This window comes from Calypte anna, chromosome 17 (genome assembly GCF_003957555.1).
Source record: "Calypte anna isolate BGI_N300 chromosome 17, bCalAnn1_v1.p, whole genome shotgun sequence".
Classification (NCBI taxonomy): Eukaryota; Metazoa; Chordata; class Aves; order Apodiformes; family Trochilidae; genus Calypte; species Calypte anna.
This window is the reverse complement of record NC_044262.1, coordinates 3,396,988-3,419,544: the sequence shown is the minus strand read 5'-3', so window position 1 is coordinate 3,419,544 and position 22,557 is coordinate 3,396,988. Positions and strand designations below refer to the sequence as shown.

Here is a 22,557-nt window from a genome sequence, read left to right as displayed (position 1 = left end):
AGGAACACACACCAGAACGTGCAGAAATAACTGCACTGATATTCTTATTATGTGAATCAAACGTTTAGACATTCCCATGAGCATACACATGCTGTCTTCTTTGCAGGGCTCTCAGTAGGTGGTTTGTTCCTCCAACGTAGTCTTCTCCCTTGTAGTTAGATCCAGGCATTGATTTGGGGGTTGTCTTGACTCCAAAGCCCTTTGCAACTCAGCAGAAAAAAAGCCTGCTACATTCTGTGTGTCCATGTTTGTTTCACTGCTCTTTGCACATTTCCAGGACTCGGTTGTGATTTCACTCCTGGAAAGGCAGACAAGCCCCAGCCAGGGGACATGGTGGGGGGGATGGCTGGGGGGAGCAGTGGTGTGCCCATCTCCATCCTACTCCCTCTGCTCAAGACCTGGAGTCTGGGAAGTGCTCTGCTGAAGTTACAGTGGTTTTGGGTTTTTTTTTTGTCCCTTTGTGAGAGTGTAGCATGAGCAAACCCACATCTGCATCTCTAGCTGATGCACACCCGGTGCCAGGCTGCACTTCAGTCAGATGGTTCAGAGAAGAACCCACCCAGTCTCAGGGTACAAATTGCCTCTGCAAACCCCTTCCAGCAGAGATGGGCAGGGGGCAGGTGATGTCAGTGGTCTCAGATGTATTTAAACAACACCTCCCGCTCCCCTCTGACCTTCCCCTCCTTCCGTAGGGCCTAGTGAGGAGGCTCCCACCCTCCAGGATCAGGAATGCAATGAGGCCACTGAAGTCTGGGTTCAAACTTCGGAGGAGGAGGAGGAACAGGCGGTGGGTTGGGTTGTTGCAGGGTCCCAAAAGAGATGAGGGAGAGTGGACCTGTGCTCCCTCCTCACCTCTGCTCCACGCTGCGTGGCAAGGAGGCGTGAGGCTGCTGTGGGATCGGGGCTGGCAGCAGACACCGATCGCTGCTGTCTGTGTGACTGAAATAGTTCAAAGCCTAATCCTTGCGTCTCTGCCGCTCCCTGAGCGCTGCAGAACCCGACCCCAGCTGGGAACCGGCGCGTCCCTGCCCGCCTCCGGGAAGAAATGGGGGTTTCTAGAGTGTGCCCCGGGCTCTCTGCCGACGCGGTGCTTGCAGCTGGTGCGGAGAGCTTAAGAAGGCAGGAAAAAAAAATTAATAAGCATTAAAACTCAGAGAGGGGGTGAGGAGCCCCACAGCCCCCCCGGGATATCGGATTCGCAGGCACCAACCGGAGGGTATTGGCCTGGGCGGGGGGGGGGGGGGGGAGATTGAGCGCTCCGCCGCGGTTCCCACCACGATCCCTCTGGCCAGCGCGGGCCCTTCCGCGGGCGCGGTGCGCGTGGCGCCGCTCTGCCCCGGTAGGGGGCGCTGTGACTCCACGCAGCGGTGCGCGGGGGGGTGCGGAGCGGCGCGGAGCGGAGCCCGGCGGGGAGCGGCTTCCCCACCATCCCCCCCAAACCCCGGGGCTGGAGCCAAGCGGTAATAACGCTGGAGCGGGAGGGGGGCAGGCGGAGCACCCAGAGCGCTGTCTCTGCTCCGGGAGCCCAGGTGCAGCTGAATGGGGCTGAGCCGGATCCTTTCCCGCTGCAACCCCGCGGCTGCGTTAAGGGATCCTCTGCTGAGCATTTGGCCCTGTAACATGCAGAATTTTTTTTTTTTTTTTTTTCCTGGGTGATGAAATGCAGCTACTTCTGGGACAGAGCCCAGCAGCTTTTCCATGCCAGCAAATACTACAGGGGAAGTGAAAAATCACTTCATGCATTAGAAGTGCAGAGATGAACTTAGTGAGGCAGAATATAAATTATCTGGAGCAAGGTAGCTTGTGCCCTGTGGTTTGATTTACACCATCCCTCTTGCAAAAGTATCATGAGATTTTTAACAACCATAAGGACCTTGGCCCGTTTCCTTCCAGGCTACACAGAACAGCTTCCCAGCAAGAGAGAATATCCACGCAGGGAGAGATCTGGCTTCTAAACAGCTCCACGGACCATGGGCTGATCCTGCCATTCTTCCTCTTGTCTGGAAGATGGCTGCTGCCTGGGGCAGGATCCTGAGTTACCAAATGGTGCCAAGCTGAGTCAGGACAGAGCATCTTCCCCCAGGTCCATGTGGTACCTCAGGGTATTCCTGGGTGCCCCTGCACTGCTGTGTGCACCTGTCCTGCTGGGACCAGGTGCAGCTTGTCACTGGGGGGGAGAAGGGAAACGTGATGAAGCAGAGAGGCCTGGGGAAGGAAGCTGGATGTATGCACTGGGTTCTGACTGGAGAGAGGCAAATATGGGCAGAACTGGAGTAGACAAACAAGGCGACGTTAACCAGAGTTGGGGTGTAGGCACAGGAGAGCTGTTGCTGACTTGACAGGCTAAGCTGTGCTGTTTCAGGGAAGAAAAAGCATGGGGAGTAGTGGGAGGGAGGAACAGCAGAAAGAGGAGAAATCAGAGGAGCAGCTGATTTAGAATAAGCTAATTGAAGGAGTTAAGTTTACTTTGGGGATGCTGGATCAGATCCTAAGTAAAGATGGCATAAATTGGGCATAAACATGTCATCTTGAAAAGGAGCTAAGAGCCTGGCCTAGGATTCCCTCTGTGGTTGGGGAGCTTAATACAACACATCTAAACCTTGCCAGACCCCTGCTTAGCGAGCTGTTTTCTTGCAGCCTTCAGGCAGGACCTGCAAGCAGCATCATAGGAGAGAAAGATGCGTATTTATTTTTGTTATTTGTTCTTCTGAAGTCATGTGCTCTACATCCATTTTCCTGGTGCCTACAAGGCGCAGCTGACAGCTTAGCTGTGCACAACACTGTTGCTGTTGCTGCTGACAGGTCCACTGGGAGCTCAGTGCTGGGGGAGAGTGGTACCCACAGTGGTACCAATACCCCTGGGGCTCTGGTGGTGGCACCTCTTGAGGAGCTGCCATAGCATTCCCCAATGCTTGAACTCTGATGTGCACCATTCCCTGCTCCTTTTTCAGAAAAAAACAACTGGTTGTGCTGCTGATGGATCACCTCTTACACTGGCAATAGAAATAACAGTAAGTCAGAGCAGTAGCAACTGATTGGAGCAAATAATCTAAAACAGCTTCAAATGGTGGCCTCCAGAGGAAGACAGAGTGAATAGTCTCTGCCAGGCACATCCTGTTATTGTTCACTGTTTGTATTGGTGATAGAAAGGCTGGGCAGAGGTAGGAACTCGGGTGCCAGGAGCACCAGTACAGCTTTCAGGGCCTGGAACAAATTCCCTCTGTGTTTGCAGTGAGCTCTGCTCAGTGGGGTGTTGCTATCACAGTGACATCTTTCCTTCCAGAGGTTCACAAAATACAACAAATCCATCTCTGGGCTGACATGAACCAAGCAATGACACAAAAGCTTGCAAACCTAGCTATGAGAGGTCCTCACAGATAAGGCAAGCTCCAGAAAAAAAAGCAATTTGCTCCAGGGCTTTTTGTTGGAAATCAAAACAACATAGGAGCAGAGGGAACTCTCGTGTTCCATCCCTTCTCCCGTGCTGCTCAATTTCCAGCAGAATAGCTCTGGTTCTTGCAGTCTCTTCTTGCCTGGGACCTGTTTCATGGCTGTCCTGATAGCAGGGATGTTCTTTCACTTGGTGTTCATAGAGAATAAAGCCTGTAGCCTTGTGACAGTCTTCTTGGACTTTTATACCTGTGCATATTGCAACAGAAATATGTCGTACAACCAGTACCTGTGAAAAGCTTGAACTGCTTGCTATAAATCATCACAGCCTGTCGAAGACAGGGGACTTAACTGGCTTCATGGTGAGTGAGGATCTCTTTCTTAAGGTTTGATTTAGAGTGTGATTTAGAACCTGGCCTACGCTCCAGACTCTGCTGTGTCCATCATGATTTTGGATGGAGTTTTGGCCGGAAGTCCTGAGTCGGCACAAAACGAGCCCATTTAGCCATCTCTTTACCCTGCTGAAGCTGTGTATGAGGTTGTCAGATTCATTGCTAACATTGGAGACCTCTCTGGTAATTTATCCTTGCAGTTGTGGATAGTGACTTGCACAGTGGACGGTGGGGAGGCTGAGTTTTAAAAGCATTGCCTTGTGCAGGCAGTTCATTCCAGATGTGGCTGCCAGGATCAGAAGAGTAAATAAAATAAGTTTGCTCAATAGTTCAGAGCAATAAATTAAAAAAAAAAAAAAGTACAAAGAAACTAAAGCTAACTAAGGAAGGATGAGGAGAAATTAAGTGTAACCCTAGAGAGGAGGTTGACATTTCAGGACAGGCTGGAGAATGAGGACAGGGAAGTGTGAATCTTCTGGGCTTCTGGGATCAGTGGAATAAACAGAGCAGGGAGGCAGGCTCAGTGTGCTGGAGCAGCCTGGCTGCTTTCAGCATGTGACTGCTCTGCAGGCAGGTACAGATGGTGAGCGGGTGAGCAAAGCCCTCAGACATATGCTGGGGTACATATGTGGCTATGGGTCCCTCCTGGCTCAGACCACTTCCATGCTTAGGATATGAGGATGCCAGAGTTATTCCAGGCACTTCTTGCACTGCTCTGTGCTGGGAGACATTTGCAACCAAAATTAAAGGTGTGTTTGAAGGGAGCAGGGCAAGCTTAGGAGGTACAAGGTGAGACTGACCGATGCTGGGGAAACAGTGAGGGGTTCAAAGGCAAGAACTAACAAAGCAGAATGTTTGTGCTTAAACTGTGAATGGGAAGAAAAAAAAAGCAGCAAAGAGGATACGTGTAGGCTTAGCCTTAAGATCAGTGGCTATTTCTAGAATTGCTTGTGTCATGTCGTCCAAATTCAGAGTTGCTTCTGCAAAACAACTCCAGGCTTCACTGTTCTGTGCCTGAGAATGCTGATAATATGTTTAGCTGCCATTTCCACTCCCCTAAAATACAACTATAAAGTATTGGAAAATGGTGGTGGGTTGATCTACCATCCTTTAGGCCAATGAACAGAAAGATCTATTTAGCCAGGGAAGTAAAAGCCACCAATTAGGGTTCTCCCACAATATTTATATAGTGCTGGCTTAAAGTAGCCTAATAGCAGTAATTTGAAGTCTCATAAATATTCTGAAAAAATCTTTTTTTTGTGTATTTAGAGATGCATATGTATCAATCCTCTTATTTGCTTCTTGGGGGAGAAGAGTTACTGCTAAATGCAGTGATGGGAACTGGATGTGCTGCTGAAGGGATTTAGTAGTGATGTGGAGGAAGGAGTGAAATGGTTTGGTGGTGGGACTGAGTCTGGATGGGAAAAACTGAAAAGTGGTCTTACCAAAGGAGTAGGACACTGGAAGGATCATCAGGCCTGGATGAGTGCTGTCACCTTTCAGCTGCCTGGGGATGGGTAAAGTCAGCAGTTGTCTCAGGACTGTCATTTGCAGTCTCACCAGGAAGCTCCTGTGAGTGGTTATTTCTTCATTGAGTCCTTTAAAGTTTTTGGTTCTCATAATGCTCTGTAGCAGTGGAATTGGTTATGAGCTGTGTGAAAAAAAATAAATATTTTGTTTGGGATTTTCGTAGATCTGGTACCACAGAATTCCTTGGAGACACCCAAGGAAGTAGGATGAGAAGGAGTGAATAACCATTTCTCATTGTCCATCTCTGCCCTCTCTGTGACTGGGTTGATCTCAACTCTCTGTCTGGCATGCAGGCCCCACTGCTGCAGCATTTGTGAGTGCTCAGACAGTGCTCAAAACTATCAAATAGAGGCTCAAAACTATCAAATAGAGGCTCAAAAACTATCAAATAGAGGCTTGCTTTCAAACGTGTGCTGAGGTATTGCTGGCCCAGTGCAATCGTGACTGCAAAGGGCCTGATTCTGCAATCTGAATCACACAGAGAAATTTTTAATTAATGGATATAAGGAAACCTCTTTACAGGATCAGAGTCTAAGCAACAGCAAATCCATCCACACGGTGAGTGCAGAGTGAATCATGTTTATGATCTGCTGGAGTTCAGCTGCTTTGTTCCAAAATGCTGGTCAGGAAAGCAGAAGAAATATTCCCTGGGACATTGTAAAGACTAACACACCATCAGAGGGAGAATCAATGGAGATTGATGACAAATTAGATGGATACTTGGGACATTAAAAGGGAGGATAAAAAAAATAGAAGTTACATTATAATTGAACCGTATTAATATATTTTAAATTGCTTGACAAATATTAACAACTTAAATAAGGAAAGCCTGGAATTAATAGTTTATTTAGCCTGGGAAAGCTAGGAATAAGAAAGGGCATTTGGGGTCCAGTACAAAGGTATATGAAGGTTAGAATAAAAAGTGATCAGAAACATTTTAATGCTTTGATGATATGAGAACAAGAGGACACATCAAAATTAAAGGGCACAACTTTTAAAGCAAATTAAAAGGAAGGAGTCCTTTCTTCAGTGTATAGTGAAGCTACACAATTCCCTGCTGCAGGATGTAGCTGAGATGAAAGTCTGGATAGATTTGAAGTGTAAAAGGCTTCATAACTTTGTAGCAATTAATAGCATTTGCAGCTATGCAATCTAGGACAATGGTAATCAGATCTCATGCTTCAAAGCAAAAGCTGACCATCTTCTGGGGTCAGGAAGGACATTTTCTCTCTGCATAGAAAGAACATAATATGGTTGCCCAGGTAATGTGACTGGATATGGTCGATCCCAGTAGAAGCTAAGTCAGCAAGAGATTAGCAAATTGCTTCTGTGGGTGCTGGATTAAGGTATTATAAAAAGGTTTTCATCAATGCTAGACAGAATATCAATCCAACAATCTCATCCTCTGTGTCAGCTCCCACAAAAGTAATTTCACTGATTACAGTAGATATTGAAGGAGGACATAGAATGGGTGGTTATAAGCAGCTGAATGACCCTGAGCTGCACATTTCAGTTCCCTCTATCACCACTGCAATCTGCAGGATGGTGCAGAGCTCAGATGATCCTGGAGGCTCCCAGTGTGGGTACTGTACAGATGAAGCTCCATGCCCTGGTGGGCCTGCAGTCCAGACAGGAGAAGGAGGAAAAGAGACAGGGAATGTCATCACCTCTGCTCTCTACCAGAGGAATTGCAGGACAAGGCTTGGGGATCAATTCAAATCCTATTAGAGCCAGTGGAAGCATTTCAGTTTACAGGAACAGGAGCTCAGGCTTGGCCTTGACAGAATGTGAAAGTAGTCACTGGTGAGGTAGTGGAACATCTTGAAAAACAGGACCTTAAATATCATAGTGGGTTATGCTGAGCACTTGGAAAATCAACCTCCACCCTGTTTGTAAAATGTCACCTTAAAGAATTTGCTTGTGCAGGAAGGCTGTGGCAGAGATAAATGCCTGAGTGCATCTAGATACAACCAAACAAGCCTGGTTGGAGTAACAGAGTGGAGAGGGACCAGTTAAGAAGCTCAGTAGTGTCCCATCTCCTCTCCTGATGTTTTCTCTCCCATGCCACAGCCTCATGAACAACAAGGTTCCTCAATACCCTCCCAGACCCAAGTCCCAGCCTGTGTGCCATCTACTGGGCACACTTCTGCCCATGCCTGCCACCTTCCAGCATCACTTGTACTTTGGTGATGGGAGAAAAGAGGAACCTGCCTTTCCTCTTGTATCAGCCATTTTGTCCTCTTGCCATAGTCAGATGTTTGTGGGGAGAGAGAAGAGGCTGCTTTATCCAAACACAGGGGTGCTCAGCTTTGGCAGGTGAAACTTTCTGAGGGTCACTTGCCCAGTGGCTACAAGCATCCCCAGGTGAGCAGAGAGGAGACTGCTCTTCCACTGCTGCTGGGACTGAGACAGGGCAGAAAGCTGCATTTCCTTAAGAAAGGTGGGAAAGCTGAAAAGTTGATGGCTGCAAGGGAAGCATTTACTTTAGATAGAATAAATCTCTGAGAGGTGGGTGACTGGGGCTGGAGGGAGGGAGGCTTGGCAGGTGGGAACTCAAAGTTCACTGGCAAGGCAACCATGTGAATGCTGAGACAATTTGCCACCTTGGGACAAATGATTCCTGTGATTCCTGAATTGCAAATGAGGAAGATGTGACTGTGCAAATCCACTGCCAAGGTGCTGTGTAGGTGTGATGGTGACTGTGCTCACAGGCTTGCCTGGAAAGGGGAAGGATGGACAAGGGAGCTTTCAGTCTGCAAAATGCATGAGAAAGGGGCATGCAAAAATAAAAAATAGCTATGAGGTAGGACTGCAGTTTACCTGCATTATTGAAAGCTTGATTTCTGATGAAAGGAGCAGAGAAGGGCGAGAAATAAAATTTTATAGATGGCAAGAATGGAGATCAGAGCTTTAAAATGGCAGTTGTGAGTTAGTATTCTTGAAGGATTGGTTCAAATGTGACTGCAGAGACCAGGGCTAGTTTCTGATTTCCAACCATCTGCATTTAAAAAAGAGAGAGACCAGCAGACTGGCCTCAGTGAAATTCTTCTGGATTGCCCCCAGGGAATCAGAATTGTCCCTGAATTTCAAGTACCCGGAAGACTTAAAACACCGAAGAGGCTGAAAGGTGCGGTGAGGGTTGAAAGGGAGATTGGCTGGCAGGAACAAACAGATTGTAGACTGGGCTGGATAATTCAGGGAGCTGTAATAAAACTGCACAGTGATGGATAGTGAATAAAAGACTGTAGGTATATTATGGTTTACGGAGCACAGGACATATGTGTCTCTAAGGAGACTGATAAGGAGTGGAAGGCAGCAGCGGACCGGGAGCCGTGGCTGTTTTGGGATGCAGCAGCACTGTGTGAATAAAGCAGCACTGTAGCAAGATAGTTCAATCCCTGGGCTGTCACCAACAGGTTATATACGACCTTGGGCAGGTCACTTGGGCTGCTTTCTTTCTGAAGACCTTTTAAAATGCATGTGTTTCCATGCAGAGGAGCTGAATTTCTTACAGTCAGTGCTGTGACTCTGGGCCCTGCAGCTCACACGCTGGACGTGAACCACTCTGGGAACTCAGCTCCAAGTTGGGCATGAGGAAAAATCTGGATTTTTTTTTTTTTTTTTTTTTTTCTTTTTTTTTTTAGAATTCAGCAATCCATGTCCTCAGGAAATATAGCTCCCCAAAGGCTGATCCTCAGCAGTACGGAGACTTTACCTTTCCAGTGCTGGGCAAAAGCAGCACTGGTTTGCATTTAAGTCCTCTCCACTCCAGCATAATGGCTTGGTGTTTAGAAGCTTGGCTTGGATTAATTAATCTTCTCATTGCCTAAGACAACTAATGAAGTTAGCCTTTTACTAGAACTGATAAGGGCAGAATATGTTAATTGTATCTCTTTCCTTCTCTTGCACACAGATGCAGGGATTTGGCTTACACACCATGCACAGTGCCAGCCTGCATGTGGGATTCTGTGGGTACTGGCGTTAAGAAGCCTGAACCGAGGCTGCTGGATCAGTGCAGCACATTAGTCTTTTTTACTAACTTCAGCATTTACAGTAAATAGCAATTAATGATAAAGCTGCTTAGATTAAAAAGAAGAGCAAAAGAGGCTGTTAAGTCCTCCCTACCAGTGGATTCTCCTGCAGTGCTTCGTGTCACTTTGTTAACGAGTCTGCAGACGGAAATTTTGTCCTTTTATTTCATTTCTCGCTGCTGCTCTTCCACAGAGCTGAGGTACAGTCCCCAAACCCTCCCTGCCTCAGGTGACAGGCATGATCCTGTGATGCTGGGGGCATGACCCCCCCTCAGGTGCCATACCAGAGGTGGACTGAAGGGCTGGGGACAAGCACACACCCTGCTGCCCTTACCCAGCGTTGTTGCTGTCTGCAGACATCCCTAAATCCGACTTGGAGCTGGGGAAAATCAGCAGGAGAGCTGAGATGCACTCTGGGTTTGATTTTTATACATAATTTTAAAATCCCTGGCTTTTGAAAGGATATGAGGGCTGATTTCCAGCTCAGTATTTTTGCAGTATTTTTATGGTAAGATGCTCAGGATGCTTTCTGCATGCCCTGTGGGCATGTGCAGAGTGTTTGAGTGTGCAGTGTCATCCAGGACAGGGCTAAAGGACTCTGAAAGATGAAAAGAAGCATTTGGAGAGTTTGTACTTGTTCATATTGCCCACAACTAATGTTAATATAGCAAAACATACCCAGAAGTGGGTTTCATCTTGGTGGAAGCTTGTTACCTCACAAGAAACCCTTATACCAAATAAATACAAATGCAGTGGCCAAGAAACCCAGAAACCAAGTTTTTTGACAATGTCTAAACACCCAGAGACATTTGGATGCCTAACTCCTATAAATCTGCCTAATTTACTTAAAATCCACTGAATGAAGGAAGCTAAACAGGTGATTTTGTACTTAATTTCAGACACACTTGGACATCACATATTCCCATTTCATGTAGGGAATTCATGCCTGTTTGTTTATATGTTAGAGATAGTGCTGCTTAAAAAAAAAAAAGGGAGAAGTGAAAAGAGAATTCAGAGAAATAGAGGGAAAAAGGAAAAAAAAATTCTCTCATTTTTGATACAAGGATTTGTTCATTGATTTTTTTGTAAATTTGATTATTTTGCTTTAAGTTTTCTGTTGAATGCAGGTTTAGACAGGAAAAGAGCAAAGGACTGTGAAAGTCATCAGCTTAAGAAATTCACAGAAACTCAGCCTTGCTGAGATCCCTCATGTTGTTATGAAGATCTGACAGACAGTTATTGTAATTCCTAGTAGGGAGAGGAGAATAATGATTTTTTTTTTCTTTTCTTTTTTTGTCAGTTTGCTTCTGAAACAAAAGATGAAGGGAAAATATTAATGAAAATTAATGTTAGCAATTCAAATATAATTGGAGTGGGGGAAGACTGAAAAGATTTTGTTTTTAATATGTGAGACTGGAAGAAAAGGAGAATAGAAAGTCACTTAAAAACTTTAAATTTTGCAGAAATGCAGAGCTTTTTTTACAACTATATTATTTAGCTTTTTTCTGTTTTGGTTTTTTTTTTTTCCTCATTACCTTCTAGATCCATTTTGTAAACACTTCAATATGAAACATTTAAGTTAGGAAATAATGCAGTCATGGACTGTAATTATTTTATATATTTCCCATCCCATTTTTTGACACTAACTAGCTAATGGATTCACCATGAATTAATAAACAGTGTCAGTCAATCCCCAAGCACTTTTTTGTTCTTAATTTTAGTATGTGTTAAAAATCATGTCTTGCATCTTTAGTGCCTCTGCTGCAGTTTCCTTTATGCTGCACACGGTTGAAGGCAATCGGTACCTCAAATAAAATACATTCAAAGGGTACAGGGCAGTGGGAGATAAAAGGAGCAAATAAAAAGATTTGTCTGAAGTCAAAGAGAAAATTAGCAGCAGAAACACAGAGGGAAGTCTGTGGTCTTTACTCCTATTCCACGGCCCTCACTAGACTGGGGATTGGTTATAAATCTCTTTCTCACCCCTTAGATTTTTCTCATGCTACTTCTCCTGCACTTTCTCATTCACACCTTCAGTTATTCTTTATTTTCCTATTATTCCATTTTCCTTACTCTCTAGTTTTGCTTGTTTCCTCTCCTCCTGCAGGTGGCTATCGAGGAGGCAGCTGCTCACCCCTTGTCCTGGCTGTGCTGGGTAAAGCAGGAGCAGGGCTGGGAGAAGGTGGAGAGGGAAGGGGGGGATCTGGGCTGGTTTCAGGCTGCAGGTGAAGGTGTGCAGGAGAGCAGGGGACCCAGCAGTGAGCTCAGAAACCCTCCCTGCAATGGGAACAGAGTCCAAATGGAATATTCTAGGAGAGGCATAAGGCTGTTGGAAAGGTGGGACACAGGGAGAGAAAGGAAAGCAATGGTTTTTGGAACTGGGAGGTGTGTGGGTGGAGGGAAACCAGCAGGTTTCTCCTCTTTGCTGTGACAGGATGTGAAACCCAGCTGTCTCACTCTTGGTTCCTCTGGATGAGTTTGTGCACGGGGACTTGGAGTAAAATCAGATGGGAAGCTGATGTTCAGTCAGACAGGGGTTACAGGTGTTGCATGCTGGCAGGGATCAGACCACCATCTGCTCGGTACAAGGCACATCACAGGGTCTGTACCTGCATCATGGATGCTGCTAGAATTCCTGCTGACTTCCTCCAGTCCTGCAGAATAACATTTTAGTCACTGGAGCCTCTGTTGTGTAGTCAGTGGACAAATCTGCTCAGAATATATGGATTTAAGGAGCAGAGGCATTTAAGGGTCAGACTGGAGAATTGACTGACAAATCCAGGCTTGGGGCTGATACCTCCAGCTCCCTGAGGAGCCAGGCACACAACAGCTTCTGGGGGGAAACTGTGTTGCTGGTGTGGGGATGTTGTCTAGCATACAATCCAGACAGGAGGACGGAGAAAACAGAGATGTAAATTCAGGAGGAAGCTTCCTTGAGCTGCTTGGCTCTGAGAATTTTATATGAGGGATAAAATGGCCAAGAATAGCTGTCTGTCAGTCACATCACACGATAGATAACTTCAGGCTATGTCTTCATGAGCACAGTCTACTCCTAACATGCTTTTTCTTTGGAAACTCCTTCCAAACACCTTTGATTTCACAGGGATAAGCCAGTTGTATTCCTGTTCTGCATTTGATTTATCACTCATAGAAAATTATTTCTCTAGCTAGCTATTTATTATCTAATTCCATGGCTGCAGTTGAGGAAAGTCTGTTTATTCTTGTTCCACAGCAGTGTCTCTTTCTCCAGCAGCTCTGCCTAGCTGCTGGGTGCCCTGAGGAAAGTTGAAGCAGAATTAATTAATGATGACCACTGATGGAGGTATTTTTCAGCTTTGGATTTGGCCAGCTGATTGCACAGGATCTCTCTGGGAGTCAGGCAGTTGGAGAAACAAATGTGACGCCTGCTCTGGCTTGCTTTCAAACTGAGTCACTTTGGGAGGCTGCAGAGGCATGGGAGATCTATCAGGCAGTGGGGAAAATCTAGCAGAAATCAGCTGCCTGTGTCCTGGTGGAGGGGACTGCTCTCTCCCTTTGGCAGGACACAGTGCCAGTGAAACTGTGAATTACAGTTTAACATGTCTTGTCTGGTTCCTGGCCTGCAAGGGGTGAATCTTTCAGCATCCACAAGAAAGCCTCCTGGGCAGAGTTCTTTTCTAAATGTCCCCTTTGGAGCAGGAGGAGTTGTGATGGCACCTGGCTGATGCCAAACTGGAATTCTCCTCTTCAGTGTGGCCACGAGTGATGGGGATGCTGGCCAACTGCACAGGTTGTGCTGAAGCAGCAGTGTTTGTTTTACAAATAGCTCTGAATTCTTCCAGACCCTTTTTTTCTGGCTTTGTAGAGCCTAGCAGAGCATGTGCTATTCTTCCTGGTCAATGATTTCCTCCTGGCAATGGAGAAAGGTCAAGTGTCCAGCCAATTCTTTTTGATCTGTCAACAGCCTTCAAATCCTCTGGCAGTGAAGGACTAATGATTTGCATTGTCTGGCATGGGTGGGCAATCTCTCCCTGCAGGAGCATTCCCCATTTCCAAAGAGACTCCATGGCATGGCATGGAGTAATGAAGCATTTCCTTCAAGGACTCTTCCAGGGGGTAATTCCATGCTCAGTTGGGCTGTTGCTGTCAGAGGGATGGGGCTACAGTGTATTGAATGTGCTGATGACAAGAGGATAATATTAAACTTCCAAGTAAAAAATGCACAGTTTTCCACATTTATCCTCTTCAAACATCTTTTTGTGCTTTCAATTCTCTCCGTTGTTGCCTGGCACAGGAACAAATGGGAGGCACTTTGCTCCTTTCCCACCCCAGCAATGAGGTGTTACAGAAGTGTTGTCTGGGATGAACATTTGTGGGGCAGGGAGGTGGAAGCCTCAGCCTTTAATGGGAGTCTCAGGCTCAGGCAGTGCTCACTATTAGCAAAATCTGTAATCCAGAGTGACAGACCAGCTGGAGCAACAGGAGAGAGCAGGAATCTGCATGCAGAGGGACACTTCCAGCAGCTGCAGGGGGAATTTGGATTTCAGACTGCAGTGCCTGCAGTAGCAGTGTGTCCCTTTATGACAAAAAGCAGTCAGAAAAGCCCCTGTTCCCCACTTCAAGTAAACCTCCAAAGATTAGGGATGCTTCTCCTTATTTTATTCCCCTTATTTTATTCCCATTGCACACACCAGCTCACCCTGCTGGGATCTGAGCCCTCTCTCCCCCTGGCAGCCTTGCTGTGGGGAGAAGCAGCCCTCACTCCATCTTTAAATTTGGCTTTTACCTGCTGGAAGGGAGGTTGGTTGTGCAGAACCACATTCTGCCTCCTGCTCCATCCACCATCACACCCAGGTTTGTGTTCCAGCCCTGCCTTTGTGGGTCTTGTTCTGGGTCCTTTTCAAATGGAGCCCATCCTCTCCCTCCAGCCCTACTGGGGCCTGGACCTGCTGCCCTCAATCACTGAACAGCAGTCAATGTGCTAGAGCTGTTGGGGACATTTTTATCCATGAAATGAAGAATCACTCGAGTCACCTCATTACAGGCTCTGCTCTGTGCTGCTGTTCTCTTCTTCCCTTTTGCCACTTGCCTGCCCTTTTTTTCAACCCACTTTTACCACCCCCTACACAGACTCAATGGTGCAAATTCACGGGCAGCAATTCCCCTCTGCTATGCACAGAGCAGCAAAAATATGGTATAAAAGAAAGGGGAAGAAAAAAAAAAAGACTTCAAGAGGAGGTGGAATATATCTTTTAAAAGTACATAAGTGGTTTGGAAGCCAAAGGCCCCAGGAGGTCAATGGTATTCAGACTTTTAAATCCCTTATGCTCGTGAAAACATTACACACAAATTCCACCCTGGGAAAATCTACATTTTTTTTTATTTTTTTTATTTTTTTAACAAGCTGAGCAGTTTGTTTCCTGATGTGCAGAGGGAAGTGAAGCTGTGCTATGTAGTCATTGAGCTGACAGAGCTGCTTGGAAAATGGACATGCTATTTCCTTTGGAGCTTACCTTTTGATTTGTGGTTGGTCTTTTGGTTTGTTTTTTGGTTTTTCTGAGAGCTCTTCTTTGGATGAGAACCACACCCCCACAAAGTCTTGGTGGGCTAAATATTTAAAAGCAAAAATAATTTGAGACCATCAATGTCTTCTGTTTCAGTGCTAAAGCCCTAAAATACTGTGGGAAATATTTGTCCTTGTGTAATGGTAATACAGATAATAAATAAACCACCATCAAATATTTTACACAATATATAGTGTAGTTTAAACAGCTACCAATACAGTGTAGAATATGTTAAAATGTCAAAACAAATTAATTGAAACAACACGAAAATAATGTGTTTACCTCCTCAAAATGGAACGTTTCAGTGTAACCGAAATGAAGAGAGAAAATCAAAATGAATTGTTTTGACACTTTAAACAGAAAAAAGTTTGTCAAAATTGACATGTTCCCATGCAATGTTTCGATTTCAAGAGAACTGCGTTTTCCTGCGAAAAACTGTTCTGTCAAAATTTTTTGACCAGCTCTACTTGCAGTCTATCTAAACAGACAAGCATCACAGCCAAGACTCTCAAACGCTCCAGGTGGTCTGAAGATGGATTTAGCACAGAGCAGAACAGTCTCAAAGAAGAAATAAATAAAACTCACAGCTAGAGGTGGCCTTAAACTCGGGTACCAAACTGCTTTAATGTTTGAAATGCTCAGTCCTGAGTGGTTTGAACTCTAATCCCAGCAAGGACTGAGTCCCTTCATGATTTTTTTTTTTTTTTTTAGGAAATCTGTGTTGCAGGAACAGTGTGCTGATGGGAGAGGCTGTTTGGGATGGTCAGGTGCCAGTGCAGATTCTCAATGTCCTCTGGGGTTTTTCAGTTCTTGGCATTTTTGGGGTCTAGCTAGTAACAGTCCTCTGTGTTTGACAGTTTAATATTGGTAAGTATGAGATGGTTTTATTTCCCATCTATCCTTCAGTCTCAGTGGAAATCCCAGGCTTAGGGTTTAGGGAATAGGCTGGAGTGAAGTGCTGCAGGGAGATTGGCTCTGGGAATCAAGGCTGATGAGAATGGCTTTAGCTAGGAGCTCTCCCACCTTCATGATACACAGATTTTAAATCTTCTCATTATATAAATGCAGTTTCAGGTTAATTTGAGCTTCTAATTTAATATGCTGTTCGGAATTAAGAGTTAATATGATATTTGATTATCTTTTTGCAATGAGATCCAACCTAAGGCTCATTGACTTCAATAGACCTTCTAGCAGAACCTGGGACTGCAGAGCCTGTGTTGATGTATGCTTGGAGCAGGAGAACTACCTATACTCAAGATTTCTGGCTTGCTCCAGAAGCTGCCAATAAATGGCATTATTTGGGGCTATTACACCTTCTAGCTCACATTTCTAGCCTGAGTTTAAGCTCCTGTGTGTGTAACTTCCCCTAAATGAGGAGGCAGGGCAGTAGAAGGAGCTGAACCTGAGTGTTTTCAGCTTCAGACTGGTGTCCTATGCACTTCTTAAAAGTCAGCAAATGGTTCAGGTAACACCAGGCAGCACCCCTCAGGTGGTATCCAGCCCATGTCAGTGAGTGGTTAGCCCTGCCCTGGTTCTGGTCACAGCACTGTTCCTCTGCTGGAGTCTGAGCCTGAGTCTCCTGGTCCCTGGGCTGACCTGGCAGGACTTGCTCAGGGGAGCAGGAGCTGGTCTGGCTGAATGCACAGGAGAATCTTTATGGCCAGAGAAAACTTGTCATCAGCTCACTGTGATGAGAGAGTTGGCTCTTCCTGGGGACAGAATTTGCAGGAACCAGCAACTCAGGGTCCTCTTTCCCTCCTCTCTTTGGCTGCCTCTGGTCCCTTTGGTTTCATCCAGCTTGAAAGGTGGCAGAACCTGGTGGCCCAATGAAGCTGAGCTCAGTGGTGCTTTGCATCCTAGCAGGCAGGGCTGTCATCCCAGCAGCAGGAGCTGAATCAGAAGAAGCAATGGGCTGTGGATTTTAAACCCTTCTGCTCCTCCAGTTAGGGCTGAGGAAGATAAATCAGATCTAAGAGCTCAGCTTTTATCTGAGAGACAAGAAAACAGGAAGGTATCTCAGTAACCTCAGCTTCCTACCACACCAACATAAGCATCATTAGCTTGCAATTCCCAATCCCTATGGAGCTGGGATCACTCCATGTGGTTGTGGTTGTGAACTCTCAGCCCAGGGATGAACTTCAGAACAACAAAAATATTGCAAAGAATGTTAGGTGTGGATAAGAGTTGACCTTTTGGATTGAATGTCACATTATTGCTCTTCAGGGCAGTTTTGGCATAGATATTTTTTTTCTTTTTACTATAGAGCTCTCTGCTTACACGTCCAAGTTGTTGCAATGGAATGTGTTAGAAAGGCAAGTCTGGCACATGGAATTGGACAGGCATGAAAGCAAAACCCAGGGTTTCTAGACTCTGACGTGAGCCTCTTTGAACTTAGCTTTCAGTTTACTCTCTTTCTCAAATCTCCAGTAAAAGTTGCAGGGAATAGTATGATTTTTGTTCAGCTTATTGCATATGGTTTGCGGGTGTGTCTTGTTTCAAAATGGAAGAAAAGTATTAAATGAATTTGGACATTTCCTTTTTCTGCATAAATTACAAAATCTATTTTGGCTCAGTCAAAACATACCATTTAAGAAAACACTTCATTTTGATTTTAATGTATATTACTCAACATGCAATGAAAGACAAAACACAATCAGAACACTCAACATGTTCTATTCCAAAGAAAAGCTGACTTTTAAAAAATCCTTCTATTTTTTTTTTTTTTTACCTTAAATCAATGAAATCCTACAAAGTGTTTTGCCTCTGATGAGTTGGCATTTTTCTGACACAAAATGAACAATCCAAAAAAATTCTTAGCAGCTCTGTGGCAAGTCTTAGCTAATTCTGGAACAGTAGTTTGAAGGTGCGTAGGAAGGGTACTGTAAGGAGACATTGCATTGAGCTGAGACTTAAGAGATTTGGGATGAGTTCCTGAAGCAGATATAAAATGATCCAGGCCAAGCCATTAATCTACCCCATGTCTCAATCCCCATTCTGCAGAATGGGAAAAACAGCATTTCCCAATATCCTAAAACTACTGCAAGGATGAAAACCTATTAACATTTATGAGATGGCTGGACTTTGATATGAGGTCCATAAATACTGGAGAAGACAGAGCTGCATTTGTGTAACTTAGAATGAAATTATGGGGAAGTGGACTAGCTTGGACAATCATTTCAAGTTCAGGGCAGTGTTTAATAGAAATCGCTCCTCACCACCCACCACTTTTTAATTTTTTTTTTTAATAAGCAGCTCAGGAAAGTGCAATTTATCATTATTATTATCATCTATATTCATTCTATCTCTGCCACTTTACAAATGAGAGGAGATCCTCACAAACATCTACAAAGCCAGCTCATTATCCAGCCTCCCTCTTTAGAGCTCTCATTTATGACAATAGCTCTCCAACCCTTGCCAACAGTCGGGCTGCTGGTGTGCTGACACCACTGCTGCACAGCCCGCTGAGCAGCATTATCTCACTCTTCCCTTGCCTTCCCCCATCTGTCCCTGGCCATCTGCTGTCCTTGCTCTTCTAATTAGATTGTAAGATTTTGGGGGGCATTTCTCTTCCAGTCTCAGCGTTCAGCAGGACTGTCTTCAAAATGTGATGCTTCAAGAGACCTCTGTGCTCGTCCTCTTGAGTCACTTTCCAACCCGCTGAGTGCTGGTAGATGGATCCTGGGTGGCTGTTGGTGGTGGGTTTCAGGATGGTGGACTTCAGTGGTGGCTTTGGCACCTTGGCTACTAGATTTATGATGAGGACTAATGGAATCTAATTCCTTCTGCCCAGCACCACCTGATGGAACCTGATGGGGGTTGTACTCTTGATCGGTTTTAAGCCACCTCTCATCCTTGTCATAATAACACCAGTAATTTATAATTAGTTGAGGTGCAGAGGCAAATGAGCTGAAACCAGGTACCTGGTTCTTACCAGTGTGAGTCTTGCCTTGCAGAGTTTCTGCACCAGACCTGTTCCTTTTAGGCTGCATTCTGAACTGCATTAATAACGGAGGGTTGGTAAGGGTGGGTTTGGTTCACTGAATATTCTGACAAGTTGTAAGCAAAGCACTGACAAACTGAAAACAACCTTTTCTACTCTAAGTCATTTGGGGTCAAAAGAAATGCTTTCGTAAGGGTTCTCTCCTAAGAGGCTGGAGAGATGAATCAAAAGCAAAAGCTCTAGTAGTTTCAAATGGAGGCTTGGAAATGTTTCCCCTTGGTGCCCTCACAATCAAAACACTGACATATCCCAATCATTACTGTTTTCAGCATGAGCAAGTTGGCAAAAATGCAGTGGATTTGTGGACTGTGTTGGTAGTTTTGGAAAGGTACTTCTCACCCTCTTTCCTTGCTTTTCTCTTCCAAAAATGTTTCAGCTGATAAATATCCCTCAGATCTAACTACTTGTGCATACTTTAAACTGAATTTTCTCAAGAATAAGTGCAAATTTAGACACTGATCAGGGCAGAATTACCAAGGTTTGGGGAGGGATTCACCCATCACTGCCTGAAATGGAGAAATGCCACTTCCATAAAGAAATAGCCTTACAGTCATTTAGGATTTTACAGTGTTACGTGCCACAGTCATCCAGAAAGTCAGAGCCACTGCTGAACTGCAGCTCCATCTCTGGCTCCAGCCAGATATCAGCATCTGTAGCTCGAGCTAGAAAGACATCGAGGTCAGAAATAACCAAATTCTGTTTTTCCAGGGCTCAGGGTTATCCACAGAACTTCATGACTTAACAAACCTTGAAAGATTGGATTCCACATCCATTTCCATCTGTGTTTCCTGACATCCATTTTCCCTCAGCCCTGCCACACCAAAGGTGTCCTCAGCTTGGTTGAGGACAGCTAAAGCTGCTTCAATGGGCAGTAGCTGTCTTCCAGCACTTCCATGAACCATCTCTGAATTAGGTGATGGTTCATAAATGTTATTGATCCCATTGCATGCAGTGACCTCCCAGGAGTTAAATCCTGATGTGCAGGGCAGGAGGTACCAGTCTAGCAGGCATGTGAGGGTACAGTTACCTTACAGCAGGGATGGTTGGCTAAAATCTAGAAGAGCTTTTCCCATACTTAAAATTAAGGATGCACTTAAGCCATTTGTAGAAATGAGGTCAGATGTTTGTCACTTTGCAGGGTCAAGCTCTGAGCTAACAGAAGCTGTTTCATCTCTCCCTTGACACTTCAGTCTTTTACTAATTTATCAGCCTCCTAAAGCAGCGTGTGAAGTCGCTGCAGAACAGAAGTGTTTCAGATACAAATAGCAATTGTTAGCCTCTTCCCTCTGGTAAATGGCAGCAGGCAGAAACCTCTCTCAACCTGCCAAGAACCAAATGTGGGACACAAGAAAGAATTATTGGTGCGTGAAGCTTAAAGAGAGAGGGGACTTATTCCTTCAGCACAAATAACGTGTGCAGTAATTTCTCTTTCCTGAGTCTGCGTTTCTGATGGAAATAGTTTGCAACGATGGGCATAAGAAAACAGAAGGAATGTGAGGAAGACCAATTTAAATCTAATTGAAGGGATAAATGAAAGGTACAGGGGTTAGAGGAAAGGTGGGAAATCCCAGGAGGCAGAGGAGTACTGGAGTGCTTACAGCAAGCAATGGAGCATCAGAGCTCCTGCATTCTGCCTTCCCATTTATAGCAGGGATCTGGCACTGCACAGCCTCCCTCGTATGAAACAGACCTTGCAGTATCATTTTGTGGAAAATCTATCATTCTGAGCTATCCCACTGTATAAAAATTACCTTTTAAGTGGCTAAGTAGACACCCAGCTTTATTCCTTTCTTCTTACTTCAAGAAACAATGGGAGTAGCAGCACTTGCCTGCCTTACTAGAGTGCTGAGAGCTTTAATTAATGTCTCTAATTCAATTTGAACTCCTTGGATAAAAGGCACTGCCTTGTGACAGCAAAGGTATTGCCTAAAATAGAATATAATTAACACACAGATATCAATCACAGTGAAATTAAGTGTACATTCAAATACAACTTGCACTTTACAGAAAGTACTTGCCTATTTTTCCTCCAAGAATCCTGAAGATTCATAAGACAAGGAACACTTAATGTTCCAGGCTGAATTCAGTTTAGAATAAGGCCATCTGAAACTGCCTAACAAGCTAAAAGGTGTTGTAACAGCAATCTCTGCATTGATGGATGTGGCTTCGTGATGGACCCTGCTGGAAACTGACTGTAACGTGGTTCAGAATGAACACATCTGACATTTTCTTCTCCCAGTTCTTGTTTACTCTGAACTCTGGACTCTGTCCTAGCTCACCCACTGATGGTGTTGATTAACAAATGTTGCATGGTTGTGTCTGTTGGCATGAAGCAGAAGGACCCAAAGAGCTGCACTGGTCTGTAGTGTTCATGAGTGGAAATGGGCTTTGTAGCTTTTTGGGTTTTTTTGGTGGTTTTGTTTGTTGTTTGATGTGTGTTTTCGTTGGGGTTTTAAGTTTGTTTTTTAATTGTTTTTTAATTGCTGCATGGCAGAGCTTGCTGCCATCTTGAGATGGTTGACATTCACTGCTTATAGGAGAGAACATCTGGTGAGCCATGAGGGCAGAGGACTGGGTTTTGCAAGGGGCTACCCAGATGATGGCTTCTTCAACAATTCTGAGGAGTCAAATAGTATTGTGTCTCCATGATGGAAAATGAGGCAAAAAAACCATGGAAGGGCACTGCCCAAAGTCATGGAGAGAGTGTACCTGGGGCAGAATTGGGCAGAATGCTGCATTTCTGGATCAAAACCCAATGTCTGACTCCCCCAAGCCTCCCCTTTAATGCAGAGGTTGCTTCTGTCCAGATTTAGCTTTTGTTTAGTCTTGGGCCTCCTACCAAAGGGCTTTATGCTTGGTGACATCACCTCTCTGCCCCTTCTTCCCTTTTTCCCCCTGTCCCTTTTGTCAAATCCCCAGAATAGGTCTTATATAAGTGGAGCCCCATAAAGGCAGCTAACAAATTAATTTCAGATTCAAACTTGTTAGGAGTTAGATTGAGTGCACCTCACAGTATTGCCTCACACACAAAATAATCCCACTTCAGTAAGCTTTATGGCTTCCATGGGGACCAGCCCCATGGTGTGCATAAATCCTTAATGTGAAACAACATCTCTACAGCAGCTACAGGGGGAAAAAAGATACTACTAAAAAATTAAAGTTGATGGTGTGATAGTTGTCTAGACCCACTTGTGCTTTACCATCCTCTGTTGCCTCAGGCACCGTTCCCTGCTCTCAGCACTGATACAGGCAGCTTCCTGACTGGAGATGTGTCCATTCCTTCCAGACACCTTCAGGCATGTAGTTAACCCTTGGTTAGGAGCCATCATAACTCCAATCATCCTGACTGACTTTGACCTAAAAGGAAAGGTAGGGAGGATGAAGAGGTGCATGGGGGAATTAGTGAATATCTCCTCTCTTTTATTAGTTGATGTTTTCCCAATGTGTGATGCTCACATGGGGGAGGACACACTGGGGTTTCTCAGGAACCTGAGTCTTCTGGGTTTTTCTCATATTTCAGCTCACACCAGCACTGTGGTGGGAACAGGAGCTGAGCTCTCACTCCTCTTTGGTATGTAAAAGCCCCCCTGCTCTCTTTGCAATAGATATTCAATAGAAAGTGCAGTGTTTAAAGGGAAAGTGATCCAAGCTGGCTGCTGAAGGAATTAGCC

General features: G+C 45.0%; 1 protein-coding gene across 1 annotated transcript in view; it reads left to right on the top strand.

The window, feature by feature from the left end:
* BRINP1 (BMP/retinoic acid inducible neural specific 1) overlaps nt 1-22,557 on the top strand; it is an 81,128-nt gene that overhangs the window by 1,905 nt on the left and 56,666 nt on the right. The gene's annotated exons all lie outside the window — the stretch shown is intronic.